The following is a 12610-nucleotide window of genomic DNA, read 5'->3' as shown; positions in this document are numbered from 1 at the left end:
TTTACTTTGAAGGAGTGGGGGAGACTGCCCGTGAGGCATGCGCAGAGGTGACCAGACATTGGTTGTATTTTTATGATGCCCACTGTGAGGTGAATGGGGATTGGTCGCATGTCTGTGATGCTGGGCGAGAGGTGTGGTGCGATTGGGTGTGTTTTCATGAATGTGTTTGTGTGTTCTTTCTTTGGCACACTGTGAACTCCCACCGCACAGACACACCCACTCAAACAAACACCTACTCAACACACCCACCATCTGTGTGACCATGAGCACACACTCAACACCGCTCTCTTCTGCTCTTCTGGCTGTCGCACACATAGACATACAGGCGAAGCAAATGTATACAATGATAGATCATTAAATCAGAGGTAGAATTACACAATTTCCCACATAAATCAATGGAGTTAAAATATATCCTGCTGTTTGCTTTTCTGACACTTTTTATTTTGCATTTCCTCTCAGTTTCATTGTTCGGATTGATAGTTAGGCCCAACATGACCTTTGCCCCGTCACCCTCTATAAAGCTGAACGAAGCATACATTTCACATTGTGTGTTAAAACCTAAACTGGTAATGCATTATCTATACTCGAGCTGGTATAAGTGAATGTGAAATAAACAAGATAAACAGACAGGCAGACAAACAGACATGATTAGATAGATAGATAGATAGATAGATAGATAGATAGATAGATAGATAGATGATAGATGATAGATGGATGGATGGATGGATGGATAGATAGATAGATAGATAGATAGATAGATAGATAGATAGATAGATAGATAGATAGATAGATAGATAGATAGTTGGATGGACGGACGGACGGACGGACGGACGGACGGACGGACGGACGGACGGACGGACGGACGGACGGACGGACAGACAGACAGACAGACAGACAGACAGACAGACAGACAGACAGACAGACAGACAGATAGATAGATAGATAGATAGATAGATAGATAGATAGATAGATAGATAGATAGATAGATAGATAGATATTAATAAACAATTAATTAAACCACCAAACATTGTTTTTAAATGTTATATTAACAAACAAACATGTTTTGTTTAATGTTATATTAACAAACAATCAAACATGGTTTTTTGTTTAAATGTTATATTAATAAACATACAATCAAACACACATGTTTTTTGTTTAAATGTTATATTAATAAAGAAACAAACATGTTTTATTTAAATTAACAAACAAACATGTTGTTTAAATTTGTGTAAATGGTATAAATGTTGTTTCAATGTTATATTAACAAACAAACAAACAAAAACGTTTTATTTAAATGAACAAACAATGTTGTTTAAATGTTTAACAAACAACCCGTTTGTTTAAATTGTATATTAACAAAGAAACGCCAGTTTGTTTAAATGTTAATATTAACATTTTTTGTTTGATTGTTATATTAACAAACAAACGTACGTGTCGTTTAAATTTTATATTGCAGACAAACATTAATATTTAACATTAATAAACAAACATGATTAATAAACAAACCTGTTTTGATTAAATTCTATATTAACAAACAAATAAATCTTTGAGTTTAACAAACAAACCGCGTTTTTGTAAAGTGTAGACAACATTCGGATGAATAATCACGGGTGTTTTTGTGCTCGGTCTCTCGTGTATGGACTAGGCGATGTCTGAAGCCCAGCCCTTTTCCATCAGCGGCCGCCGGGTCGCACTAGCGGACAATAACTCTACTGTGAACTGACGCTCACCTCCCGTTATTCCTCACCAAAGGCACACAGGCAGAGCCGCGAATGATAGACAAGAGACGGGCTTCCTGGAGTTTGCGCGTCTAAATATACACTGGGACTCGTTTCACTCATTAGTTTTTAGGAAATCTTTCCTTGCGTGGAGACAGACAGCGAGGGACAAACACACGTGTGTTAACGGGTCGGGCACAAGCGCTCCCGGTGAAGTTTATAGACTGAAAGTGTCCTCGCTCGTGCGGATTAACCGGGATTCAAATCACTGCGAGTCTGTGGGAGGCGAAGAGGCGCGTTTTTTTGTTCCAAAGAAGATTTCATCGCTTTAAATGCAGGTGAGAAGATAACGAAACTCAGTTGATGTAAAACCTGCTGTGCAGACTTTTTGTTGTTGCGTTCTGGATTAACCTGTTATTTATGTGAATGCCAGTTAGTTCACTTTAACTTCTGTGGTTAGTTGCTGATGAAATTGACTGAATAGACGCATATTATGCCAGCACCCTTTATACCCGAATAGGCTATGTTTGTCTTTTACCATAAGTGCATTCATATCAGCATAAGTGAAAACAATGCTAAAGTGACTATCTATCACTGATATACTATATAAATGTAGATCTCTCTCTCTCTCTCTCTCTCTCTCTCTCTCTCTCTCTCTCTCTCTCTCTCTCTCTCTCTCTCTCTCTCTCTCTCTCTCTCTCTGATAGCCTATATATATATGCGCTAATGTCAAGTAACATTAATTAAGAAATGTCAGTGGTCTGTATTGTCATGTTGATTTATTCTGATGGAGAAGCTCATTCAGTCTGAGGTTCTAGTTGGAAAGAGATCGTTTGTTTTGTTTCAATTGTTGTCTTGATGTTATTATTTATGCTCCAGTAGCCTATATTTATGATAAGGTGGTCAGGTTTATGAGAACCTGTAGATCATCATCCGAATGAACTTGCTGTCATGAACCGCTGCACTTAAAGGTGCACTCAGTCATTTTTTTCTAAATTAAAATTGCAAAGCAATGAATGGTGCTCGTGGGGAATATCATTAAAATGATGTGAACTCACATAATATGAAGACTCCAGACATAATGTCCTTCTAGATAAAGATGTTTGATTTGTCATTGACCGGGCCATCCCTTCCTACCATGTTGACTTCTACTGACCAGCCAAGCAATTGACTAAATTGCAAGTATTAATATTACTGTCTCTAATAATATGTTTACTTTATACAGAACTTTCAGCCAGTACTTTACAAAGCAAGTAAGAAACAAGATAAACCAATGTAAAAACTGTTAGTAACAGGCCTAGTAGTAGGTTTCAGTAAAAAAAAAGGTGCAGTTTTAACAGTAATTCTCTAATACAAAAAGATCATATTCAAAGTTCGATTTCTGTTCAGACTAAAAGCATTAATAAGTCTTTTTAAAATGTCATGTGAACACTTTATTCTGACTGAAATTGCCGCTTCCCAAAAGAATCGTAAGCCTATCGTATTGCCACCAGTGGTCCCTACGATCAACTTTGCTCACACTACTTTTGAGAAACTCTTTTTTTTTTTTTGTAAACCCGGAATATTCGTCCCAGGAACTTTTTTTTCAGACCTGTTTTTGTCTGCATTACAATCACGGTTTAAAGTACCGTGACGATTGGCCAAATAAGTCCTGTGACGTAGGACTGCACATGACTTTTCAGTTCCCGCTGGATTTTGTCCTCCGCATATTATCTTAATAAAGCCTGAACCTCGTCATCGGTCCATCGGCGCGTATTTTTTAAACTCCATTGTTGAATAGCAAACAACTCTTACTGCACGCACCGCAACATGCTGAAATAAAATGCTGCGTGAACTCAGTTCAAGTCCCAAGTCCCACCCCCGAAATTGCCTAAACTTTGAAAAAGTACAATGAGTAGGGAATTTCTGAGGGGGAGATTTTTACCCAGAACTTCATTTAGACTCTGGTCACTGCATTTGAAACACACAGAGTACCATAACAAAGTCCCTAGTTCATGTGGTGGAAATGTGGCTTAACAGACCTATAATGTGATTCAAGCTGGGCTTCACCCATATCCTGAAAGATGGAAACTGTTAATGCTTAACTACTTAAAAGCCCACAAGGTGTGATGTACAAGAGTTTTTAATGAGCATGTATTTTAGAAGGTCATCAATCTGCCTCCCAGCATCTGTTGCCTTTTGGTGCATTCTTCATCGGTGTGTTTCGTTATGGCAGGAGGGCTTAAGATGCCTTTTAACCATAAGGCACTGAACTTTATTTTAGTGATCTGCTGCATCTGCACCATCCACGCTTCAGCCAAGAAACACAAAGCAGCTTCATTTTTATTGTAAAGCGTTGTGAATATTTTCATACTGGAATGAATTTAGATTATGAGGGGTTTTAAATAAGTCACCAAAGATCTATATTTATAACTTTTTAAAGTAAGTTACATAAAAAGGTAGATTGGTCTAATTTGAATTGGAAAGCTGTACCTCACTGCTAGTTGGACAAAAAAGTTCATGTGACTCCAGTGGTTCAACCTCGATTTTTTTATTGATGTAAATAACATCACAACATTCATTTCCATCAAGAGGTGCATACATTTTTGGTCAAGATCTTGTATAGAGTGGTGCAGGCATGACATCACTTTTTAGGCCAAAACGCGGAAGCGAGTTAGCTTTTTAACACTTCTGGTCTGATCGTCCCGAAGTCAGTGCAAAAAAATAAATACAAAAATATTGGGATTTTTGTTTTGTTTAAATGGCTGAAATAAGGTCTGTGGTGAACACAAGCTCTAGTACGTTTCACGTTTTATTCTGTGACATAAAATACATCAGTATTACCCCACTGGAGATTTTTTTGAAGCTGTTTGTTGTCTTGAAAATGATGGAGGCTGTCGGTGACAATAAACGTCCCCACGCCGAACAAGTAAACTCCATCTTCTTTTACAGCCTCATTATGCTCCAAATGTGCTCTTATAAACTATTCTAACTCGAACAAAATGTTTTTTTAGGTGAAAACTGAAAGAGTTGTTGAAGCTTAGTGATGGTGACGTGGTGTAGTTTCGCCTACCTGTAGCTTTTTACTTCTGCCGACTGCATTTAGGCCTCAAAATTCATAAAAGTTGTTTTCATCAGTGATGGCGTTATCAAGATAATCTGTGTTTATTATCTTGATATGACATCACAAAGTGACGTCATACTTACACCACTCTATTGTCAATGCAAGAGTAAAGCACCCTATAAAGTCTCCTCCAGCACATCCCAAAGGCTTTCAATGAATTTAAGGACCAATTCATGTGTGAAAATTATTCTTCAGGCTCCCTCGCAACCATTCTTTCACAATCTGAGCCTGATGAATCTTGAAATTGCCATCCTGGAATATAGCCATGATGTGTCTTCCAACATGGTTGTTTAAGAAATTTAAAGCTACACACTCCATCAGTTAGGGTTAGAAGAACTGCTGCCAAACAAAGTTTAATTTACAAAGTTTGGGAGGAGCCCGTTCAGGTAATCAAGCCAATCAGTGCAAGAGGAAGCCGGTATATATAGCCGTCTCTCACCTCTTGTCCCACGACAAACACCTCTTGTTTCACAGCATCCCTCCACCACACCATCGCTGCACTCTTGGCTGGTTTCATTCCCAGTCAAGGAGTATTCTGGGTTTTGGGCCAAATTCGGAGCTCGGAGCAAATTCGGAGCTCCCCTACCACCCCTACCCAGACAGCACGCCAAATACACATAAATTATTTGATTTCATGTACGTGTGAAACTCGTGAAACATATAACATGCTAGAAACATAATCATGGCAAATGGGGTAATAAAGACAACACACAACAGTAAAGAAACGCAATGAATCTAACCGAAACAACACTCTAATTTGCATCACTGATAAAATTAAATACAATTTAATTAATATAATGTAATATAATATAATTATTATAATTTAATAATGTATATAAAATAAAAACCTTCTGCTGTTTTTTTTACTGTAAATTACGCTGTAATTCAAATCTGTTTGAAAAACAAATTTGACTGTATTTTACAATAAAATTACATATAATGCAATGTTAAACTGTTTTTCATATAACTGTATGGTAACATTAACAGGTTTTAACTGTAGTATTTTTTTTTTTTACAGTTTTTTTTTCTTTTTTTTCTTTTCTTCTTTTTATGTAATTGCAGCTTGGTTGTAATTTACAGCTTGACTACACAATAACCTGCTGTAGCACAATTATAACTGTACATATTTAATGTGTGGCTGCTGTCATAGTCCCCTCCCCCCAACCACACACACACACACACACACACACACACACACACACACACACACACACACACACACACACACACACATAGGAAGAAATGCCATTAGGAAGTTAAAATACTCCCACAGTCTCACATCCAGCAAATGGTATGGCCGGATCTCACAGAGGGATATAAATGGTGGGAGAGACTGTGTGATGGACATTTGTCTGACTGTTCATTGCACTTTTCATATTCTGTAAAGGCTTTCTATCTTCATCTGTGTTTGGCCAGCACACTAGATTTAAGTGAGATTAAGATTCAGTAATTCAAGAGATTCAATTATATCTCATTAATTTGACCTTGACCGATCCCTTGTTGTTTTTTTCATATCCACCCATAGAGGAACACTTCAAGGTTCAGTTTACCCCACATGTGCATTCGCGCTGTTTTATCTCTTCATTATCTGCATCATCTACCTGAAGTCAAGCCAAAAATGTTGTGGTTTAAGTAAAAAAAATGCTTCTCGTTTCCATCTCTGGCTTTCGTGTTAAACCTTGCTCAAAGATGGCCATCTGCTCGCTGCTTTGTAGTTTCCTTCAGCACAATATCAGATTAACCCCTCACCTCATGTTCTATGGGAGTGTGGTGTGGAGCAGAACGGGATGGTTGTAGCGTGAAACCACTGGTCTGGAGGGTTTTGGCCAGGGTTAACAGGTGGTAGCAGACATAGATCCTGAAGGGTTGGCTTGGCTCTCTCATTCAAATGCTTAGCCTAAAACGTTGGTCTCGATGTACAACTTAAACTTGTGTTTGTGATATTGATTCTGCCTTTGTCTGTCGATTCGATCAGTGTCCTTAACTCATATGTGTCACTTAACCCCGAAAGATTGTATAGTGCATGCATTCTAGTCTGTTGCTTTGGGGGTTTTTAACGCTTGGTTAAATGGTGCTCAGAGAGGAAGGTGTGAGGTACAAGAGTTTTTAATGAGCATGTATTTTAGGAGGTCATGAATCTGCTTCCCAGCATCTGTTTCGCTGTAGCAGGAGGGCTTTAGATGACTTTTAACCATAACATAAGGCACTGAAATAGACATTTTCATTTGAATGCTTCTGCTAAGAAACACAAACATTTATTGTACAATGCTGCGATATAATTTTTTCAACTAGAATGAGTTTAGATTATGCAAATGAATTTTAAATGCATCACAAGACATGATGTTTTTTTATACATTAATGGTTGGATCTGATTGTTTGCGGAAGTCGATCCATTTGAACTTTCTTTACATCCACCGGCTTGTGTTTCCATACAAAAAACACAGATGTCAAACAGTGACATAATAAGATTTTCATTTAAAATTGTGGTTTCCAGGCAAGGAATAGTCATAGAAATGAATGAAATCTTGAAGTCAGTGAATTTTAGTAGTTATGTTCAACAGTTTACAATAAGGTTTCATTTGTTAACATTAGTTAACTACATTAACATGAAAAATACTTCAGCATTTGTTCATCTTAAAATGAATCTCAACATTTACTAACAGTGTGCGAGTTACGTAATCAGATTACTTTTGTAAAGTAACGCATTACTTTTAAAGTTACTTTTTGATTTAAGTTACTTTGTTTGTTACTTTGAACGTAATGTTGTAGTTAGAATAAATTTGAGCATTTACTCATATCACTTGCACAAAATATTCCTCAAAATGAAAAAAATAATGACATGCAAACGTGGAATAATGAAGTATTTTAAATTACACTAATATACTTAATGCATTTAATCTCACTTTATTAACCAATGTCTTTGCTACTGATCTTCAACGAGCCAAATCAATCATACAAATAAGCAAAAATTACTTCAGATTAAATTTGTTTTATTTTTATTGCTAAAGTAAGAGTGTTTAACTTTGTTCTCCTGCGCTCTATTGTTCTGCGATCCAGAAAAAAAATAGATGCATTGAAATTACCCTCCCCCCAACAACAAAAAGTAACATAGTGCATTACTTTTCATATGAAGTAACTAAAGCCCCTTTCACACTGTGATTCCGGCAAATACACGGATAATGCGACCCGGCATTTGTTCCCGGGCCGCTAGATTTGGTCCATTCACACTGCCAGCGAAATACCGTAATATGTGCGCTTTCACACACAACGCTTAATGGTCACGGGTCAAGTTGACACGTGACATCCTGATGTGACGTATAATGGCGAGCGATCTCAGCTTCAGCGCGGATAGTAAGGAGCTCCGTGGTCTCGACTTGTGTCCAGTTTGCTAATCACATTTCTGCTTGTTTAGTTTTAGTTTCTTTTGTATACGAACACTCTCTGCGTTTAAAACACCGACTAGCTCTTCTGGCACAGCAGGGTTGTGTTATTGAAGAAACAAGTTCTAGGAGTCGCACGATAACTACGTACACGTTGCGGCATTAGTTTCGGCTTTTGTTCACACAGCGCTCGTCCCGGGTTATCAGTCGAATTCGGTAATCAATCCCGGGACATGGTTGCTTTCACACAGAAGGCGACCCGGCAATGTTCCGGGAATATTGCGGGTCCGACGTGCAGTGTGAAACGGGCTTAAGTATCACAATTAGTTACTTTTTTGGTGAATGCAAAATTGTAGCATATTACTTTTAAAAGTAACTTAAAAATATCATCTTAAATACATACATTTTAAGATCAAAAGTTGTATCTATTAACATCAGTTAATGCACTGTGAACAAACATGAAACATTTTTATTAAAGGTCCCATTCTTCGCGTGCTTTCGAAGCTTTGACTATGTTTACAGTGTGCAATATAACATGAGTTCATGTTTCGCGTGTAAAAAAACAGTATTTTTCACACAATTTACTTATCTGTACAGCGCTGTTTCCTCTGTCCTAAAAACGGCTGATGATTTCCTTGTTCTATGAAGTCCCTCCTTCAGAAACACATAACGAGTTCTGATTGGGCCAGCGCTTCCCGTGTTGTGATTGGACAGCAGCTTAGCGCACTTTGCCCGGAAAGGTCCCGCCTCTTACCATAACGGGGAGATGCAAGCGCTGAATGCGTGCTCTTCTCCACGTGGGAGAGCAACAAGACCACGCCCCCTATTTTGCTTGTTCTTGTGGGCGGAGGGTTAGTCAACAAATGGTTCTAGTGATTTCATTCCTGCAAGGAAGTGCAGGGGTGTAGTCTAAACCGGCCGTTCACTGTAGGCTTTGAAAGGGAACTTCTGTTAGAAAAAAAATCTCGCTTGGCATTGAACTTTGAGCTTTATAATTTTACAGGTATTATTTATGCTCTAACAGCAACATTACACACTAACTAAAGTTTGAAAAATGGAATCGCGAAGAACGGGACCTTTAACTTATATTACAAAAGGTTACAGGGATAGTTTACCCAAAAAATCAAATCATGTCATCATTTACTTAAACTCATGTCGTTCTAAACCTGAATGAGTTTCTTTGTTCTGCTGAACGCAAAATAAGATATTTGGAAGAAAGTTTGTAGCCAAGCAGATAGAGCAACCATTCACTACCATAGTAGGGGAAGAAATACTATGGTAGTAAATGGTTGCTCTATCTGCTTTGTTACAAACATTCTTCCAAATATCTTATTTTGTGTTCAGCAGAACAAATAAAATGATACAGGATTGGAACAACATGAGTGTAAGTAAATGATGACATGATTTTATTTTTTGGGTAAACTAGTAAATGCTGTAAGAATTGGTGATTGATTGTAGTTCATGTTAGTAAATGCATTAATATTAACAAATTAGACCTTTTTCATAAATATTGAATCAGCTAGAAAAGTTTGTAAATGCAGTCAACAATATAATAAAATTAGATTTAAAAAGAGAAAAACTATGGAAATGCATTAGTAAAGAATGTGTAAAATCAGGCATTCTCCTTTTCCAATATATTCTTTTGTACATTTTTGGTCCCTGGTCTTTCTGTGATTTGTTTTTCTTAACTTGAGTAATGATTTCCAAGCCCACACATAGAAGGGTATGCAGAACTGGAAAATTGGAAGCAGAATAATCATATTTAGTGTTTGTTTACAAAGGATGTGTGGGAATGTGGATATAGCCTGAGATAAAAATAAAATAAATAAAAAGATACATTGACATTATACATTATTCTGGATTCTAATGTTATGCAAGTGCTGCCATGGCAAAGTCCGTTTGGACATACAGCGAGTAACCTGAGGATTAGTTTGAAGATCAGATGCTCACTAATAATAAGTCTGGCAAACAGATGAAAGCTTGCAAAGAGCTTTGAAATTGGCCTGCTCTTATGATTGTTGTTGTAGTTCAGGTCAGTTCGACCCGACCCACTGTATACCAGGACAGAGCACCACCTAAAACCTTTAACCCACTACCATTTGCATGTTGTTAAAATGATTGCACAATGCGCTAAAAAAAATATACCCAGAACCTTTTAGGAAACTCAGAGCCATATCTGGGCGATCAAGCAGAATTCCATATTACGTCTTCACGATTAATCAAAATAAAATGAATTGAAGTTACAACATGGCTTGACAAAATTATCGAATCGCAAAGGCTGTGATTTATATAAATTAATATATGTGCTGCATGTTTCAGAGTGAAGTACAGCACTGTTTTTTTTTTAAAGAGAAGCGTTAAGGGCTACTTGTTTTTCACCAAAATAAAAGCTTGATGGTTTGAAATGTTTTAAAATAAAGAAGTAAAGGTGCACTATGTAGTATTTTTTGCAGTAAAATATCCAAAAACCACTAGGCCAGTGTTATATATTTTGTTCAGTTGAGTTCTTACAATATCCCAAATGTTTCCAACTATTTGTGAATCGTGAGGGAATTGCTATTTTAAAGGGGGGGTGAAACACTCAGTTTCAGTCAGTGTCATGTCAATCTTGAGTACCTATAGAGTAGCATTGCATCCTGCATATCTCCGAAAAGTCTTTATTTTTTTTATAATTATATAAGAAAGATGCGCTGTTCCGAGTCTTTCCGAAAAAAGCCGAGCGGGTGGGGGCGTGTCATGTGAGCGGAGCTAAATAATGACGTGTGCAGCAGCGCGCTGCAGTGAGGAAAGTGAGTCGCTCTGTGAGGAAAGTGATTCGCTCTGTGAGGAAAGTGATTTGCTCAGTGAGGAAAGTGATTCGCCCGCCGCGTGAGGAAAGTGAGTCGCTCTGTGAGGAAAGTGATTCGCTCTGTGAGGAAAGTGATTCGCTCAGTGAGGAAAGTGATTCGCCCGCCGCGTGAGGAAAGTGATTCGCTCTGTGAGGAAAGTGATTCGCTCAGTGAGGAAAGTGATTCGCCTGCCGCGTGAGGAAAGTGAGTCGCTCTGTGAGGAAAGTGATTCGCCCGTCGCGTGAGGAAAGTGCTAATACAGATCGACCGCCGGCCTATCAGTGGGTAAGTCAGTAGCTACTGGTTATATCACCTGTTTAGCATCCTACAAGCCAGCGCTTTGATGGGCGTAGCCTGTTGCTTTCGCTCTCTCCCTCGCTCTCTCTCACGCGCTTCCGGTAGAATTGTCCGTAAGGCCCATACAAGGAAATTCCGCCCCCATTAACGTCAAAGGGGACGCATGATCTCAAAAAACTTGCCGAAACTTATGACTAACCGGAAGTAGTATTTTTGACAAAGAAATACTCCCATCAAACGTCCACCTTAACTTTTGAAACTTTGTCTATGTTTAGTATGGGATTCCAAGTCTTTAACAGTGTAAAAAGATCAGTATGCATGAAACAGCATTTCACCCCCCCTTTAACCAAGGAGCCGGGACGTCTGAGGGAGTCGCCTGTCATTTGCGTCCTATCTGTGTTACCCACCGGCTGTGAGGTGAAGACCACATGCTTCTGAGCTCAAACTTGATATCATCAAACTATGCCTTTATTTTGAATAGGCAGCTTTAATTGTTTTTTATTCCAGTAGTTTTTTTTTGTACTATTAATATTTTATTAAGTATAAAAACAATTATGATCATAGTAATAATGATAATAATAATATTTGTATTATTATTATTTAGTTATTACACAGCTCTGCGAAATACTTGATTCTGATTGGTCAATCGCGCATTCTAGCGGTATGTTATTTCCAGATACGGGTACTACGAGTTATCTTGACCGGTACTACTTCTATGCGTAACGCTGGCGCCATCTTGTGGCTGTTAAATACTTAAACAGCCATGGCTACAATGAAAGACTTCAAGGCGGGTTTCCTTTAAGTTTTAAATATGGATATTTTTCTTACACAAACGCATCGATTCGAATCAGAAGGCTCCATTAACCCATCGGAGTCGTGTGGAGCACGTTATTTGGCAGACAGCTGCATTTTTTATGGACTTCAAAAACAGCTACAACTACTGCTTGGATTAACGTTAGCCTGGACTTTTTAAATATAACTCCGATTGTATTTTTCTAAAAGAAGAATGTCATATACACCTATAATGACTTGAGGGTGAGTAAATCATTGGCTTGGTTTCATTGTTGGGTGAACTAACCCTTTCAGCATTCATTTTCAACATTTAGCAGCAATAGATAAAGGCTTAAAGCAGTTTTGAACTGTTTTTCTTCGCGGAAGCTTTGCGTAAGTGCTAATAAAATATTTAATCTCAAGACAATATTTTGTGTCTAATTTATTTGAGATGAGTAGCCGTGTAATAAGCGGGATAATGTACACCCAGCCGGTTGTTATCACAGAATAAAC

At 38.0% G+C, this 12610-nt stretch overlaps 1 protein-coding gene across 1 annotated transcript in view; it reads left to right on the top strand.

Annotated features, from left to right (window-relative positions):
- The first annotated feature begins 1747 nt into the window (after positions 1-1747).
- plxnb1a (plexin b1a) overlaps positions 1748-12610 on the top strand; it is a 102483-nt gene continuing 91620 nt past the window's right edge. The window contains exon 1 of the mRNA XM_067446622.1: positions 1748-2056. The gene's annotated coding sequence lies outside the window, so the exon portion shown is untranslated. The remainder of the gene's footprint in view (positions 2057-12610) is intronic.

Source organism: Pseudorasbora parva, chromosome 6, assembly GCF_024679245.1.
Source record: "Pseudorasbora parva isolate DD20220531a chromosome 6, ASM2467924v1, whole genome shotgun sequence".
Taxonomy (NCBI): Eukaryota; Metazoa; Chordata; class Actinopteri; order Cypriniformes; family Gobionidae; genus Pseudorasbora; species Pseudorasbora parva.
This window is presented reverse-complemented; position numbering and strand designations above follow the sequence as displayed.